Below are 16,837 nucleotides of genomic sequence, written 5' to 3'. Positions count from 1 at the left end.
TCCTGATTTTTTTTTCCTAATTCCATTGTTCTTGGTTCAACCTTGTAAAAATATATGGCTAGTCCTACAGGAGTTGTCAAGTGATCCACACCTAAGGTATCCCTAGAAGCTGTGCTGAACCTTTTCTAAGTGGTAAAACAGCAAGGAAAATCTCTGTCAGGAGAGCTTTACTTCAGATGGCAAGAAGGGATACAAGAACAGGATGAAGATTAGGACTACAAAGACAAGCAATTGTAGGTTAGAGTAGGGAGGGCAGAAAAAAACAATACAGGCTGCTTTCAAAAGCGAAAAGCAAAATAACAAGGTAAAGAAGAAACAAATTGCCATGAAGTACATTGGCAGGAACACTCTGTAGAGTGCTCTTCTCTAAAAATACTTTGGAAAGCAGTAGATAAGATACCAAAAATTATCTACATGCTGTATGGGCAATCTTGAGTCAGAACTCTTCATTGCTGTTAGAGCCAGCAGCCCCTCATCACCGTTAATCAGAGCTATCATCTTTCAATCGATGTGGGTATCCAGTAATAGACATGGCTCTCCAGGACTTAGTTTTTCTCCCTTTGAAAGGAAACACCAGTTTCTTTATTATCTCTCTCCTTATTCTCTTCAGTGGACTCTGAATACAGGAAAATGAAAGCTATGATCATGTATATGTGTAAGTGCATGGAAAAAAAGTTTCTTAACAAAAACTAGATTTCATTTTTCAGGATAGAGGATGAAATATTTGCAAGACATCACTGATTTATGATAGATCAGAATATTGTCTTTGATACTTTGCCATAACTATATATACAAAATATGCGTACGGATCTTCTGGTTTTGACCATCTACAGCATATTGGTTTGGGGCTTTTTGGACTTTAGGGTCAACACACAAGGTGTACACACTTGATTTATTTCCTATTTAAATAGGTTTTATTTAATTTGCAGACTTGGAAAGGCAATGCAACTCTGATTAAGTTGCCTGATACCCCCACTATCTGGGTAAAAAAGATCTCTTTTTTAGCTTTTCAGAGAAAACCCTGAGTTTTAGGGACTGATGAGTCTTCACTAAAGTGCTAGAAAAGCATTTTCTTCCACACTAGTCCAATCTGTCTCCTGCAGAACACATCATAATAGGATGAAAATTGCCTCTTACCTGTTGACCAGCTGAAAATTGCATCTTTAGCTGCTTTCTCATGGAAGTTTCAGTGGCTTCCTCCTCTTTAGCAGCTAATTGAAATTCTTAGAAGAAATAAACCCCTCTTGAGTAGTCTGCAGAATGCCTAATAAGGTATTACGTGGTCCCCCCTTTTAGCATTCAGTCATCAACTCCACTTCTCTGACTTTTACAGCAATCAGACTCTGGAGAATGAAGTTGTAGGACACAAGTGAGTATGCTGAGGGAGTCTTAGTAATTTAGGAGAGATTGTTCTGTTTATTCCTGTGAGATGCTTGTGTTGTACTGGACATTTAGTGAGTATGCTTTTATTGAGGGAAAGGCCTATAATTGTCATTCAACTATCAAAAATTGGGGAAAGTCTCTCTCCAATTTTTTTTTAGATAATATATAAAAACATTTTGATCTAGTTTATAATTTTAGTCAAAAATTGATTTTTCTAGCAGCCAAGAGGAAAAATAAGACATAGATGGTCATGAATATTTTTGTTTGTTTGAAATACTCTGATTGCCATTTGTTTCCCAGTGCAGAGTTAGAGTGCAGAGAAGATACATTTAATTGCAAGATACCAGAGGTCTGTGGCTCAGGAGTCACAGGGAGTTCTTTTGTATTCATGCATTCTGACAATGACTCTGTCCATTTTACACTTTCTAGAAGTGCAAGATATCAAAGAGACATGGTTGAGGAATATATTAAAGTTGCAAGTTCAAGTGCAAAATATTTGAACTTCCTTTCAACAGTCTTTTGCCTCTTATTGCTCAGAGTTATTGCTCGCTTAAGGGTATGCTCAAGCTCTGAGCTTCATAAAGGCAGTTGTAAGGCTCTGTACATTTGTTCCACAAGTTATTTTGGTAACTTATATGTATGCTCAGGGGGGTCCCATATTTCAAAATAAAGGGCATTGTGAGAAGTAACGACAAACTTTACATTGTTGAGCTGCCTAGAATCATGTTACAGGGAAAAACTAAGAATTTGATGATGCTCCAGGCTGGCCCATTGTGTTTCTACACTACTCTGCTTCACCGTTTTTCCTTAACTGCACAATATGGACACAGTGGGAGAAAGGTACAGAAAAGGGAATGGTACAAGACTACAACTTTAGTCATACTTTTTCAGATCATTAGTTGTTACCTAAAGATGTGAACCTTAATGACTTGGCAGCTAGAACCAAACTCACTTTCCAGTCCACAGGGTACCAAGAAATTACAATTGCAATTGGAATTGTATCTGTAAAATCCTGTTATCTTCAAAGAGAAGTAGGGAACGTGTGTAACCATAACTGTAAATTTCCATGAACACATCAATAATAATTTTTGCAAAGTTTTTGAGTGTATCCTCCTCTGGTCTCCTTCATTATGCTTAACTCACCTTCTATATAAATCGTAATTTAGCAACAGCATTGAAAATAAAAATTTTTATTTATGCATAAAAATAGAAATGTTTCATGATGTTGGTCTCTGAATAGCAATGTTCTCTTATTTTGTATTCTCTTCTTTTTCCCCTCACTGTTAGGGCCTGAGAGTCCTTGTCCTGTAATACACATGGAACACTTGGGTGGTCACAAAACTGTTCATCCTCATCAAGAGCTCCTTAGATTCCTTCATCTTTAACTTCCTGCTGTGCTGGTTGTTTACTCTGAAATACATGCAACTTGCCTGGGTAGTCAGAAAGGACTTATAGAATCATAGAATCATAAAATGGTTTGGGTTGGAAGGGACCTTAATGACCATCTAGTTTCAATCCTTCTGCAGGGACACCTTCCTCTAGACCAGGTTGCTCAAAGCCCCATCGAATCTGGCCTTGAACACTTCCAGGGATGGGGCATCCATGACTTCTCTGGGCAACCTGTTCCAGTGCCTCACCACCCTCACAAGAAAGAACTTCTTCCTAACATCTAATCTAAACCTACCTTCTTTCATTTTGAAGTCATTCCCCTTACATGACCTTGTAAAAAGTTTCTATCTTTCTTGTAGGCTTCCTTCAGGTACTGGAAGGAATCTCCAGGATAAATCTTCAAGACCTTTAACAACAACTATGAATAAAGGGGAGTAATTATACCATGGGGCATATAAACATTCTTATTTCAGTGACAGGACAGTCAGTGTACATCTGACTGACAATATCTTCGTATTAAATGTTTGCTGTTTAATTATTTTTGATATAATATATTGTCAAATCACTTAATATTTAGGAAAGAAAAATATTAGAATACTAAGATTTGACATATAAAACATAATTGCATTGCTAAGGGAAATGCTGCATTTATATAGGGCAGAGTGCATGTATTCTGTGATGGTGAGAGCTCAGTAAGATCAATGTATGGTCTTCCTGCTATATCACAGATTTTTCAAAAATCTTGATCCAAGTACTAAGCAGAACTAATCATCACCCTTGAGCCATCAGCACTGCTCTGATGACTCACTTTGAGGTTCACAAAAATATGTAAGGAATATACACTCTTCCTATCACTAAGGAGTTGAAAGTATTACCTCTGAAGGACTCCAATGTGTGTCTATTGGTACTGTGTGACCTTGCATGGATTTCCATGTTTCTTTCTCTCAAAGATGACTGTTTCATTTCCACTACAAAGTTATATTCATGCCACAGCTCAAAATTTCTTCCATAATCAACACATTTTTAATTTCTATGTTTGTCAAAAAAAAAAAAAACCCAAACTGTTTTTTTTCCCAGACAATGACCCTATTCTATCAAGTAAATATGTAAGGAAGCTCATAACAGCACTGCTGTTGCACGGAATATTAGGCAGAATTAGATTTAAATGCCAAGGATAACACAATCTCCAAAGTTGAGGCAAAGCTTCCTGATGGTGCTCTTCATGGTTTGCAAAATGCATACTATTTCCCTGAGGAAATGTATGAGACATAAAGGAGAGTTTCCTAGCACTGTGTACTTCTGACTATTTGTATCAGCATATTACCACATCCATGGTAATAACTCAGATAATCACTGTTCTCTGGGTGCTGTATCTCGCCCTCTGCACAGAGTGCAGGGTTACAAGAGATTATACATTTGAGAGATAATGGTGTTAGACAGCTGGCGACCACCATGCACACTTACATCTAGAAGTACAGTGAAAAGGTGATAAACTGACTCTTCTAAATAGGTCACCTCAAAACTAATTTCTAGGGAAGAAAAGAAAACACTTTGCCTTCTGCAAATGACTACTATTTTGTCAAATCAAAACTCTCTACTCAAAACTCTTTACTCAACTAATTTCAGCTATGCAATTGTTCAGAAGTCTCTCACCTATATTTTATTAATAAGAAAACTATACTTTTTTTCAAGTCCCTTTATTGTCAGGTAAGAGCAAAAGTATTCTCATTCAAATTTTCTAGAAGTAGAAACAGGTGGAAGATATTAACATTTATAAATGGAGACATTGAGTTTTCCAGTGCTCACTAACACAAGGTCTGCCAGTGGTACTGTAGTACCGATAAACTTCCACACCCAGTAAATCTTTCTGCCTCTGTACTTTCCATTGTCCTTCTAGCTATGCACAACATCCTCTTTTTATGGTCTGTTTAGTAGTGTGTGGGAGTTGTTTAACCCTAGTTTCCCAGGAATTCGTGAATTATCTATGAAAAAGCAAGGTCTTTGAGGTTTTAAACATTTTTTGTTGCTGTTTCTGTTGTTTTTTCTTTCCTTTTTGATTCTTGGTTTGTTTTAAATCCCTGTGTGAATTAAGGAGGGTTTGTTTACCCTTTACATAATTAAGCTTGTGTGCAGGGGCAAAAGGGAACCATCAATTTCCTTGTTCCTCCTTCTTCAGGCTGTAGCTGCCGATTCATCGTTGCAGGCTTCAGTCTGGTGACACTGGTCCTCACCAGCCCTGCTCTGACTTTTCTTTCAGAACGAGATTAATCAGTGCAGAGGGTCAGAGCAAGTCACTTGAGAAAAGCACTCTCAGGAACTGGAATGCACTTGTGGGAGGCTCCCGCTACGTTAGCCATGAGGGGAAAGAAACTTTATTTGGTAATTCTTGCATTCATCTAACGGGTACTTTTTGATGTAAGAACATCAAAATGTATCTCTAAATTAGTGTCATCCACATTCAGAGCAGAGTAAGGCAGTGTGCAAATTGCCGCACTATCTTTCTCTCACAGGTTTATATCTACCTCATTACCTCCCTTTTCCCCTTCTAATTAAAACATGTGAGACATTTTAAAACAGTCTATTTATAACATGACAAAGTTGCTTTCAAAGTAATTTTCTTTTATTTAGTGTTTGATCCCTGATTTCATGCATTTTTCCTCCATCTGGCAGTTGTCACTAAGGCAGATGGCCACCAGCTGGGAGGGCAATGTAAGTATCTCCCTCTAGATCTGCTGCCAGAGCTGCTCAGTAAATGCAATGTGAAGGAAAACTGTGTCAGTCTATTACCCATGCAATGAGCTCACTTACTGACTTGTCACCACAGGTTCTGATGATGAAATTCCACTCTCAAGCTGGAAGCTAGGAGAGGCCTTTATTTATTGGGGTTAGAGAGATTTTTTCTTTTTTCTTTTTAAATTTTTTTTAATTTTTTTTTTTATTTATTTCCTGCCCTTTGGCTTCTCCTGTGTCTTTAGCCCCTCTCTAGGAATTCAACTCTGAATGCCACATCTGCTGCTACTGGTTTTGTAAATAAACACTTGGGCAGGTTTCTTATGGCTTCATGTTTAACCAATGATATGTCTATAAATAGGCCTGAATAAAAAGAAACCTAAATTTCCAGTGTCCTTAGCAAAGTTAATGAGACCTGAGTGAGTTTGCTGCCTTAGTAAGCTCAGTCTACTCTAATTAGCATACTAATTTGGGAGCAAAAGGTAGATATATCACTTATAATGTGTAATGAAAAAACATGGAAGGAGTCACCATGGTAGGTGATTTGGTCTGGCTAAGCAGAAAGGGATGCATCTAAAGAAAGTAGAAACCTTACAGGTCAAGACTTCCCTTTAATTCTATTTTTGCTTCACTGCAAAAGAAAACTGCATTTTTTCTAATTTTCTAATATATGGGTCACTAATAACAGTAGGGAGTGGGAACACACCAAAACTTCCATCCTCCAGGAAATAATTGCACAAGGGATACTTGAAAAAAGAGTAACAACTGCAGGTGTCAAAGATCCCTGAAGAACTTAGGAGCAGGAATTTCCCAAACTTATACAGGTGCTTGGAATAGGCATAAAATCTTAAAGGTAAAGCTGATAACAAGCAGGTTTTTTCTATTTAACAAAATTTTTCAAGTTATCAGCAATTTCTGCCATGTTGTAAACATGTATACGTTATCTGTAAAACAAAACTGGGAGACTTTGAAATTATACATTTTCATATTACCGTAGTTTTATATTTAAATATAACTTACCTTGCTTTGACTGCAAAAATAAGCTTAAATAAAAAGAACATAAGGGATCTATTGTTATTTCACTGGAGAGCATTTGTAGAAAACATGTGAACATTTTTAGTGGCTTATTTAAAAACAAAATGAAAACCAAAGACTTTCCAGGAAATATTTCAGGTTTTTAAAATCAGCATTTCGAATCATCAGTTTCAGCTAAAAGTTTTAATAGCATAGTAAATATTGTTCAGAGAACTGTTATAACAGGCATACAAAATATTCACATCTGCCAGGATATGTAAGGATGAGTGTCTATAGATATGAGAACCTTTTTCCCCCTGGGTAATCAAAACCTAACACTGATAGGCAAAGAGCCCTGGGAATCAAACTCACTCCAGCACTTATGAATAATACTTTAAATATCTAGATCTTTTCCAATTTCAGTGAAAAATTTTTCCACCCTATCATTAAAGTGAAATAAGTAAATCTGGTTTTAAGTTACATACCACTCATTAGTTACATACCACCCATTAGCCACTAGACTAAAGATCATTTGGTTAAGTGCCTGAGGATATAAAGGAAAACTTAAGGTTTCAGGTAACTTTGCATATATTAATTACTGAAATGTGTTTGAATCTCTGAGCCACTAAATACACGTTTTACAACATTTTCCAGGAGTGGGTATGCTTTGTTCTGTGTTTACTTTGGCTCACACTAAAGCAAAAAAACTCCACAGCCAGTTTTCTCTGATCTCATCTATAAAAATAGTTCTTTTCCTTGTATGAGTACCCTTTTGATATTCAAGCTTCTTATAAGTTTAAACAAAGATATATTTTTCTTTTCTTCATTTTCAGCAGACTATGGAAATAACAACTGCCTCAGCTTTTCCTTGCCTATAAAATAATTGTTGAGAAGAAAATAAGTGCATAGCTCAAAGAAGATTGCTCAACAGACTTGCACAGTAGAAGGGTTAAGGTAATAAATATTTAATCTATGGAGTAATTAATGATTTCAGGATAAATCGTTCTCTAACTAAAGTACATTGACTTAAAATATGGTAGAAGATAGGCTTCCAGTTTTCTGCACTTCCAGTTTAGTACTGCAAATAAATTTCAGTATTTCTCATTATATCTCACATTTCCAGCATTCCAATGACCGTTTCTGGGTTGCACTTTTGTTTAGATTTAATTTCAATTATTGTTATGCATATGCTTTTAGAAACTCACTTTGTTTCTTCACATTTCATACCAGCATCATTTTTTGGACTGGAGTTCTTAAAATTAAACATTTTGCAAGTGTATTTGGCCAGCTGCCTTTGCTTTTCATATGTAAACACAGAGCTGTGAGCATGCTATACCTTTTCTTATGCTTTTTTGTTCTTCAGAACAAAGTGCAATGGCTCTTACATTAAGGAACCTATGACTCTGCATTGTAGAATTACTCTGCTGATTAAAGGAGCCAGGATAAATTTACAGTGGAGGAAGTAGCAATGTAATTTACAAAGGAAAGTGGATTAATTCCAGCTAAGAGGTCTACACACTGTAACTGAGAATGTTTGAAGATGGTTAAAGCATCAAAAGACACTGGTATAATGACATTCTGCCTGTCAGCGAAAGGGTGGTTACACCAATGTTTTACTGAAAGTTGCCAAAATAAATATCAAGCTGTGTAGCTTGTGGGCTTTGGTATTTCTAGAACAAAGAAATCTCCAACTTTGTGGATAGGTCATGGTACTTGGGGAAGAAAGCAATGATTGTTTAAATGCCTAATTTGCTACCACTCTTTGGAAATAGCAACTTTTTTTTTTTAAATTAAGACACTGAACATGTAGAAATGTCAATAGATGAAGACTGACAGCAGGTTTTCCAAGTGTCCAATGTGATAACCCTCTACCTACCAAGTACCTGCAAATATGGGTGCATCACAGGAAAAGCAAAAGAGGGGCTTGAATTTTTCTTCCAGTTTTCAGTTATTGTTATAAACTATGGGAGATCTATGGAGAAAGCAGGAAAAGGGGACTGTTGGCCAGCATCAACATAACACAGCATGCATAATCTTCCTCACCAAACAGCTAAGAAAATTTTTGATTCTTGGGGAACTCAAGACTTCAAAATTTCTTGATTCAGAATTTTCAAGACTGCAAAGTGAATAAGTTTGTATTTTCTACTCATTGAAGATAGCAGAGTGTGCTAGCAGTACTTTGAAGGCAGCAACTCTTAGTTCTCTGCTTTACATTCTCAAAGTTGTTATTAAAATTTCTTTATTCTATGTCACAGTAGGAGGTGTTACAGGAGGTATTACTGATGTCTATAAAATTAGGAGAACTCAAAAAATGCAAAATCCAAATGTACTTGAAAAAGTTGTTGAAAATGTTTCCTCAACTAACACTATCCACTCACATTGACTGGTCACATTTGTGTAAGGCATCATTTGCAACAACCAAAAGTTCACCAAAAAAAAAACCCCATCATTTTAAGATTTGTCAGGAAGAAATGTATCAGAGCTTTTCTTCCCTTGCTGTAAAATGGTTTACAGGTTTCCTTGCAATACCTCTCTAGCAGTTGTGAGGAATCTAATAAGGTTAGTCCTAGCACCTGCTCTAGCAGGGGTGGGATAAGTTTCATTTTAGAATTATGGGAAAGGTGCAAGAGGGAAAACCATCAGAGAATTTCAAAGAGGGTAAAACAGCTTCTGCAGCATCTATTGCTAGCTGAACCTTAGTTTCTGCAGTAAATTTAGGAAGCTATAGCCAACTGAACTTTTGAGAGCTAAAGTGAGTTAAAGACTTTTAATGTTTAAAAAAACCCTGAAGAAATGTTGGTTTTGCTGATTTTTTTCTACTGTGGAGATTAAGCTATACATGTTTTTTAGAGAGTGGTTTTGGAAAAATGAGCTCACCCTTTATTTTAATTTATAGGATCTACAGCCCTTAAACTTTTGTAAACTATAGATACAGGAAGCTGTGTGCAGGGCCTGCTTCTGGCTGAGAGCATTTGCGTGTCTTCACTGAGCCTGTAAGGCAACTCTTTTGTCAGTTAGATGAACAATACACGGAATTCAAGAAAGGGTTGGATGATAAAGCTAATGCTGCTCTGTGACTGTAATTGCTGGTAGTTAATGTGTGTAAAAGTCACATCATCAGGAAATGATCATATGACAATGCAGACTCTATCAAGATGAAAAATTGCTGCAGCCTTCTCCTGTATTGCTGTTCTGCAACCTGGTTTCTAAAAAGGTTTTTCAGGAAGTGAAAAGAAAGCACATTTGTGAAATCAAATCTATTATTGTAGGCAGTAAATAATTTTATTTAAATGTCTTTTCTCAGAACTTCTTGTTCCCTGTTTATTTTCAATGTGTCTTTGCTCCAGGCACAGAAATGCCTGAACTGAAATGGAAATGTTCTCTCTATTCACTGTATTTATTTTCTGTTTAAAACAGAATTTGTTCACAGAACTAAAACATATTGAAGACTTTCACTGATTTATTTGGATATATTTCATTGTTAGTGGCGTTAAATGGGAGAAAGTTTTGGAGATATCAACATTAGGAAAAATGATTAATTATTTTCCTATCCTTCTTAATGAAGATGAAGGTGTTCAAACTTGAATATCTATCAGAATTGGAAAACAATATTCTAGTTCTACAACACTCTAGAGATTGATTTTCATTTCTTATAATGGATTTTCTGCACAATTTTGAGTCTGTCATCTACTTATGAACTCTGTTCCTGACTCTGAAATCAATCCCTAAGCCAAGCACAGATTTTAACTGAAAAAAATACTATAAACAACAGCTGCATCACAAAACACACATAAGATCAGGGGTTGTAGCACTCTTAACTTCCCAGATCTTCTCTTAAATCCGTGACTGAGTGGTTAGAAAAGATGCTGCTAGAGTGCATACATACAGTGTATACATACAGTTTCAAACAAACTAATTCACTCATCAAAAGAGAAATCTTCTGTCCCTTCAAAGATAAAAGCAGGTGAGAATGTGCAATTATTTGGAGAAGTGATACTAAAATCCAGTGTAAGATTACAGATGTGATGTAAATTTGCATATACTTCCATGTTAAATGCTTGTGTGAAATAACCTTGCTCTTGGTTTTTGAAGATTTTATAAGATTCAATAAGTCTAAATGAGCAAAGACTTTAATTTGTTGGTTTAGTTGTTTTGTTGGTTTTTTTTAATTAACTGTTATTATGAGTATTTTGCAGACTTCTTAATTATCATTGCAAATAGACATGTCTGCCTATTTTGGCAGAAGGTTCACTATGCCTCTGTGACAGAACCACAGGATTGGTTGAACTGCTGAATTGTTTTCTTGCACTTTGATGTTTCTTATCTTTTCTTTCATCACCCTTTCTTGCAAATAAAGCCATACCATGTTTTCTTTCAAGCTATACCAACATCTGTATGTTGGCTCAATCCTCATATTTACTATGTGGAACTCAACTGTGAGGCAGAAGCTAGCAACCCATTGAACAAGGAGTAAGCAATTCCATAATTTATTTTATTGGTTTGCTTATCTTTCTTTTCACTATATGGACTGATTTACTAACTATTTAGGAATTTGCAACTTACATAAAAAAAAAAAAAAATTATTCTTGCTTCACAGTCTGTCTAAAATTCCTATTAAATAAGTGGCCAATATTGCACAAAGTGCTTGCGAAGGACTGTAAGGATTATGTGCAAAGGTAACATACCAATTCCAAAAAATATAATCCTCAGGAAGCAGTGAGAGCCCACTGTCCCCTTGGTCCAGGGAGCTGGGTGCCAGGAGGACACTAGGGCTGGTCATGCCCACCCTGACAGCCACCATCCTGCAGGGTCTGGGCACAAGGGACAGAGCTAAGGGCCAGTAGCAGGTCCATCAACAGCCCTGACACTTTTAGAGAGCAATGAGCCAGGGCAGGGTCCATGCAGCAAGGACCCTCCAGGAAGAGACAGACATGGGATTGGAGACTATGGCATTGATGAAGTAGTGACTAATGGCACCAGTTTGAAATGGAGCCTTGGACCATGATCAGGGTGGGAGAGAACCCTGGGGTGTCTAGGCAGGAACAGGAAGGTCCTCAGGATCCTCAGAGTCCTAACATGTCTTTATCCATTAAAAAAAAAAAGAAAAATAATAATTTTCTTACTTTTTTCACTGAAAAAGGGGAGCAAGTACATTCTTCAGTATGTTTGAGGAAAGAGATATTTTACTGCAAAATTAAATGCAGCTTTTTCAGATGTGTGTCTGATGTTCAGTCACCCATGTGTATGTTTCACTGATTCTTGGATCATTACAAAAAGAATCCTTTTGCCCTACCTTAGGCTAGGGGTACATTTCAGAGGGAGATTTCGTTTCCTCATTGTGGAAAAGAACTTTTCATTCTAATTTGAGCTCAGTTTGAAAATAGGTTTCATTGAGCAAGTTAATGGAAATCTTTCTGAGGAAAAACTCCTTTTCTGCCAAGGCAGAAGCAGTCCCAGTTTTGTCTGAACCCAACTGAGCAATTGAAAAGATCATTTAAAGGAATGGATTAGGCTGCGGATTTGGATCGTGGCTGCAGGTCTTTAACTGAGACCCAGTTTGCAATAGGAGTTACAGTTTGGGCTAGATGTGGGGGAGAGACAAAGTGTGAACATGCAGTTGAATAGGGAGAACCAAAGGAAAGAGTGAGCTGCAAGATGTTTTCTGGGTCATGTTGTAGTCTGGGCCATGTCTGCAGGTCATTGGCAAAGACAGAATCAAAATATGTGGTCATGCCTAGGGTGTGCTCCAGTTTTGTTTGTGCTGTCAAGAAGCTGCTAAAGCAAGGGAAGGTGACGGAAAGATGTCTTCTCCCCTGAATACTGTGCCCTAGCAGGGAGGCCTCAGCTGAGACTAAACCCAAGGCCAAGATTAAAACTGGGAATACGGTTAGAGACAAAAACTTAGACCTTCAGTGGGAGGTGGGTGTCAAAGAAGCAGACAAAGGTAGTTACACTGAAGACAGGTTTCTTCCCTAAGGGCTTTTTTAACTGGACCACGGCTGGGAGTCCTTGGCTAGTGATCAGTTTGAAGCCTAAAGTGGGATTTGGACTTAGGGTTGAAAAAGACTGAAGATCCAGCTGATGTGGGACTGCAAAGGGAAAGTTAGTACTACTGAGAGGTTTCTCTCATGAAAACTATTTTCTCTGTGTCATTTGTGAGAGTACTTTCCTAAGGCTCAACCAAGGCCAAAACTTTGTCATTTAGAGATGAGTCTGAAAAAGAAACAAATCCTGGAACATCACTTGAAGGGCTCCAACACAGACCGTTCATGTGGGACTGCTAAGGGTCTGCTGAAGGAAGGAGGATACTGATGGAAGAGTTTTTCCTTGAGATCTTTTTCCTCTGGTATATAGCTGGAAGTCCTTGGCTGAGAGTCCTCTGAGTCCTACCCTTGTGAATAAGTTTATGGTGGGTATGAGAGAGAGACAACCAGTAGATCTTAAGTTGCACCAAAGGGAAAGGGTAGATTATAGAAGAGAAAAAGAAATAAAAATTCTCCCCTAGAAACTTTTTCACCTGGGTTGTAACAGCTATTTGGTCTAGATTTTGTGTTGGAAGTGTTACAAAGCCTTTTAATGGATTACATTGTGTGTGTGTAAGTATAATATTACTTTCATCTATTCTTTAAATATGTGAGTTCCCTGAGTCTCCTTAATTCGTGTAGGACATGCTTTTCCTTAATTTAATCTTGGAGTCCTAAATAAATAAAAATGCTGACAACTGCTGTGGTAGTAGAATCATGATGGCTGACTATTTATTTTATTACCAATAGGAAAAAAGTCATCTGCCTTTGAAACCTTTTATGAAGTCCCTTTTCACTGCTGATGAACTTAGAGATCTCATCAGAGTAAGGCTCTCTGTATCTGTGAATAGCTGTCTTAAAGAAATCTTTATGACTGAAATATTGAGGTATACAGTGGTATCAAAATTTCATAAAGAAAAGTCCTTGAGGAAAGTTAGCAGATTTCAATAATACAGCCTAATATTCTCAAAGTACCTTCTTTCTTGCAGAATATCTGTGCCATGGTGAAAGATAAATTGTTATTTTATTTTATACAATTAGTTGTATATAAGTAGTTCATCATGCTAGGTGTAGATAAATTGGTAATATTTTCCTCTCTTTATTTAATAAATGTGCCTATCTGAACCCTCAATGCTACATGCTTTTATGGAGCCACACTCAGAAGCTAAAGAGAATACAGACACTTAAATAGGAGTGAAACAACATCCCTTTTTATTGTAGCTGTACCAGCTAATCAGAAGACACAATGGTCTATATTACAGAGGAAATAATAGGATTATACAAACAATTCAGGATATTAGCCACCTCAGCTAAAATAACCCTTAGCTATAGATTATGTTTTGATTAGCAAAACATTTTCCTGCCTTTGTGTTGCTTTGACTCAAATGGATGACTAGGTCAACATCTTGTTAACTACCTCCACCTGCATCAAATCTGGAGTTATTTTCTTTAACAAGCAGGTTCATTACAGCAGGAAAAATAAAAGAGGATCAGGCACAGCTATGAATGTTAGTTGTACAAAAATGTCCAAGATAAAAACTTTCACAATATTTAGATTTTGAGTAACATGAATACTTACTGTACCATATCACCTCAATATCATACAGGTACGTTTTCATCATTCATTTGGGCACTGCTTGACAGAGGTGACCAGGCTGAGCTGTCACTGATAAAGAGAAAAGGCAGGATTCTCTGTGAGGTCTTTTTGGTGCTTTTTATGCAATGCATGTCACACAGCTTTTCAATCAAATGCAGGCACTGAAACCAGTACAATAAAACACTGAATCTGTATTTGTGAATTTGAATCCGTACACAAGAAGCCTTTGTTATTAAACACATGTACATCATGAGTACATGAGGTCCTCAACAGCAGTAAATCACGATCAATCTCTTTTGTGATTGAAACTCTACTGGATTAAAGATAAATCTACCAAATAATTTCATAATTTTTTCCCCTCAAAACTAAGAACGACCATTCTATTCCTAAACTACATGTGCTGTGACATGTAGTTTAGCCTGCCCCTAGACTATGTGATATCCTGAGCAGAGTATGTTTAACTATTATGTGCATTCATGCACTTTTTAAAACAGGCTTCTAACGTTGCACCCACACACTGGTGTTTTTTTGGTTGGTTGGTTTTGGTTTTTTGGGGGTTTTTTTTGTGTTTTTTTCGTGGGTTTTTTGTTTGTTTTGGTTTGGGGTTTTTTGGGTTTTTTTGTTTTCTTTTCTTTTCTCCTGTTTAATTTCAGAAAATACTAATTTGGATGTTAGGCAAAGGCCTTCAACCTCAGCAAGGCAGAACAAATAGTAGGACTACTGGAACCCTAAAGAGATCCTGGTGGCCATAAAGCTGTTCTTTTTTTCCTACCAAGTTCAACACAGTTTGGTTTTAGGAGCCATAGTGGAACATGAGGTGAATGTAAATGTACTCTTTGCAGTGAAACCACCCTTCACCTAGCTGTAAGAAGAAATCTGTCACTTGTTGATTCATCCATTACTGATACATGAACTGCTCTTATGCGTGAACGAGTTGGCTGGCATTCGGCCAGCAAGTGCTAGATTTGTTCATGTTTGTGTATCTGCCTTGACTTCGAAGTGTGAGCTGTGCAAAACAGAGCACTTCATGAATTTACGTAATTTTTCCCTTCATGTCACATGATTAGCACTCCTACGCGTTCCCTGTAGCTGTACTTTGGGAATCAAAAATATTTTTGCAGTGTTTCTCAGAACTGAGCATATATAATTGTATAATAAGTGTTAGAGAGAGGCTTACATGTGAAAACACAGACAACATCAGATGAATTTGAAATTCTCCTTCATTTCAACCTATTAGTCACTCATGAATTGAGTGAGGAATATAAATAAAGGATTAATATTGCTAGGATTAATAACCAGGTATTTGTAAAAAGGTGACATTAAATGTGTCCTGGTTCCTTGAGCTAGCTGTTTGAGTAACATGGCTTCTGGTTGCAGTTGTTTCCAAATGTTCTGTACAAAGAGTCAGGATTTTGTGAATCTGATGAAGCTTTTAAATCACAGCAAGAAGAATGTGCAGTGATTACCTGTGATATATTTAGAAAACATCAAGGGTGTAATTTTATTAACAGTGCAAAATGTAAAGTAGCTTCCAAGAGATCTAGTCTTTTGGTCATTAAGAGGTTTCCTATCAAAAAGGAGACAGGATCATATGGAAAGGACTTTGTTTGAACTGATGATAATGATTCCGTTTGCCCCCCCGTAAATGGGGCAATAATTATAAAATCCTTTGGTACCCTGAAGTAACCAAGAAAAAATTGAATAAATCATTGTTACAGTGTACTCAGAGGTCATGAGCAGCTTTAAATATACAAGTTATGCAGGCTCAGACCTTTAACATTTAAAATCTATACCTGTCAAATGGAGAAACTCCTTCAATTTGGATTAATTTTAAAGCAGCTTCTTCATCTCTCACTCTTTAAAGGATGCATTTTAACATGTGTTCCAGTGAGATATATGAAATCTCACATATTTATTTTAAGCCTAACTTATTTAAATTTCTTCAGCTACTCCTGTAAATAGAAATTGCCTTTTTTAGAGTAAAACCTCTAGGTAAATTTTAGAAAAGGAAGGAAGGCTACAGGAAAGAGAAGGGGTGTGTCCTTTATGTATGCACATTGAATTATCTGATTAAATTTCATTTTCCTTTCAATTTTTATTTTGCCTTCTTAAAAAAAGTATTTCCTGTGGTGTGCTTTTTGGTGTTTTTATTTTTGTTGTGGGGTTTTTGTGTTTTTTTTTTTTTGATAAAACATGCAAGTACAGTGTCCATTTGCAGTCATCGACAGGATTTGTAGTGTACTGTGAAGAACAGCTCCTCAGAAATGAGTACAGGACAGACAGGTTTTTTTTTTTCAAGTGTAAGAAGAGGATTATGGTATGGTTCCAAACTACTACTTCCATGTTAAAGGATAAAAGACTACTCTAGAGATGCATGAGGATTACAGATGCAGCAGTTGCAATCGGAATGATACAAAATTTTCGTGCACAAAGTTATTATTTACCTCAATCAAGTCACATCAGTAAAACAGAGTGGTTCAATATTTAGGGAAACTTTGAAAAGTGCAAAATAGTATACAGTATTATAAAGATGACAAGACACTGTAGCATCCATTCTCAAAAAAGTGGATGCTTAGGGGCAAGTCAGAGACAGAGCAAGCAGACAATTATTTTTTCAATAGTCTCCCAGTCTTCAACGTTTGCCTACACACTGAACCTTCGAGTTAGAGATTTAGTAGTTACAAAATATTCATTAATTCTT

The sequence above is a fragment of the Corvus cornix genome, chromosome 1, assembly GCF_000738735.6.
Source record: "Corvus cornix cornix isolate S_Up_H32 chromosome 1, ASM73873v5, whole genome shotgun sequence".
Classification (NCBI taxonomy): Eukaryota; Metazoa; Chordata; class Aves; order Passeriformes; family Corvidae; genus Corvus; species Corvus cornix.
Note: the sequence above shows the minus strand (reverse complement) of the source record.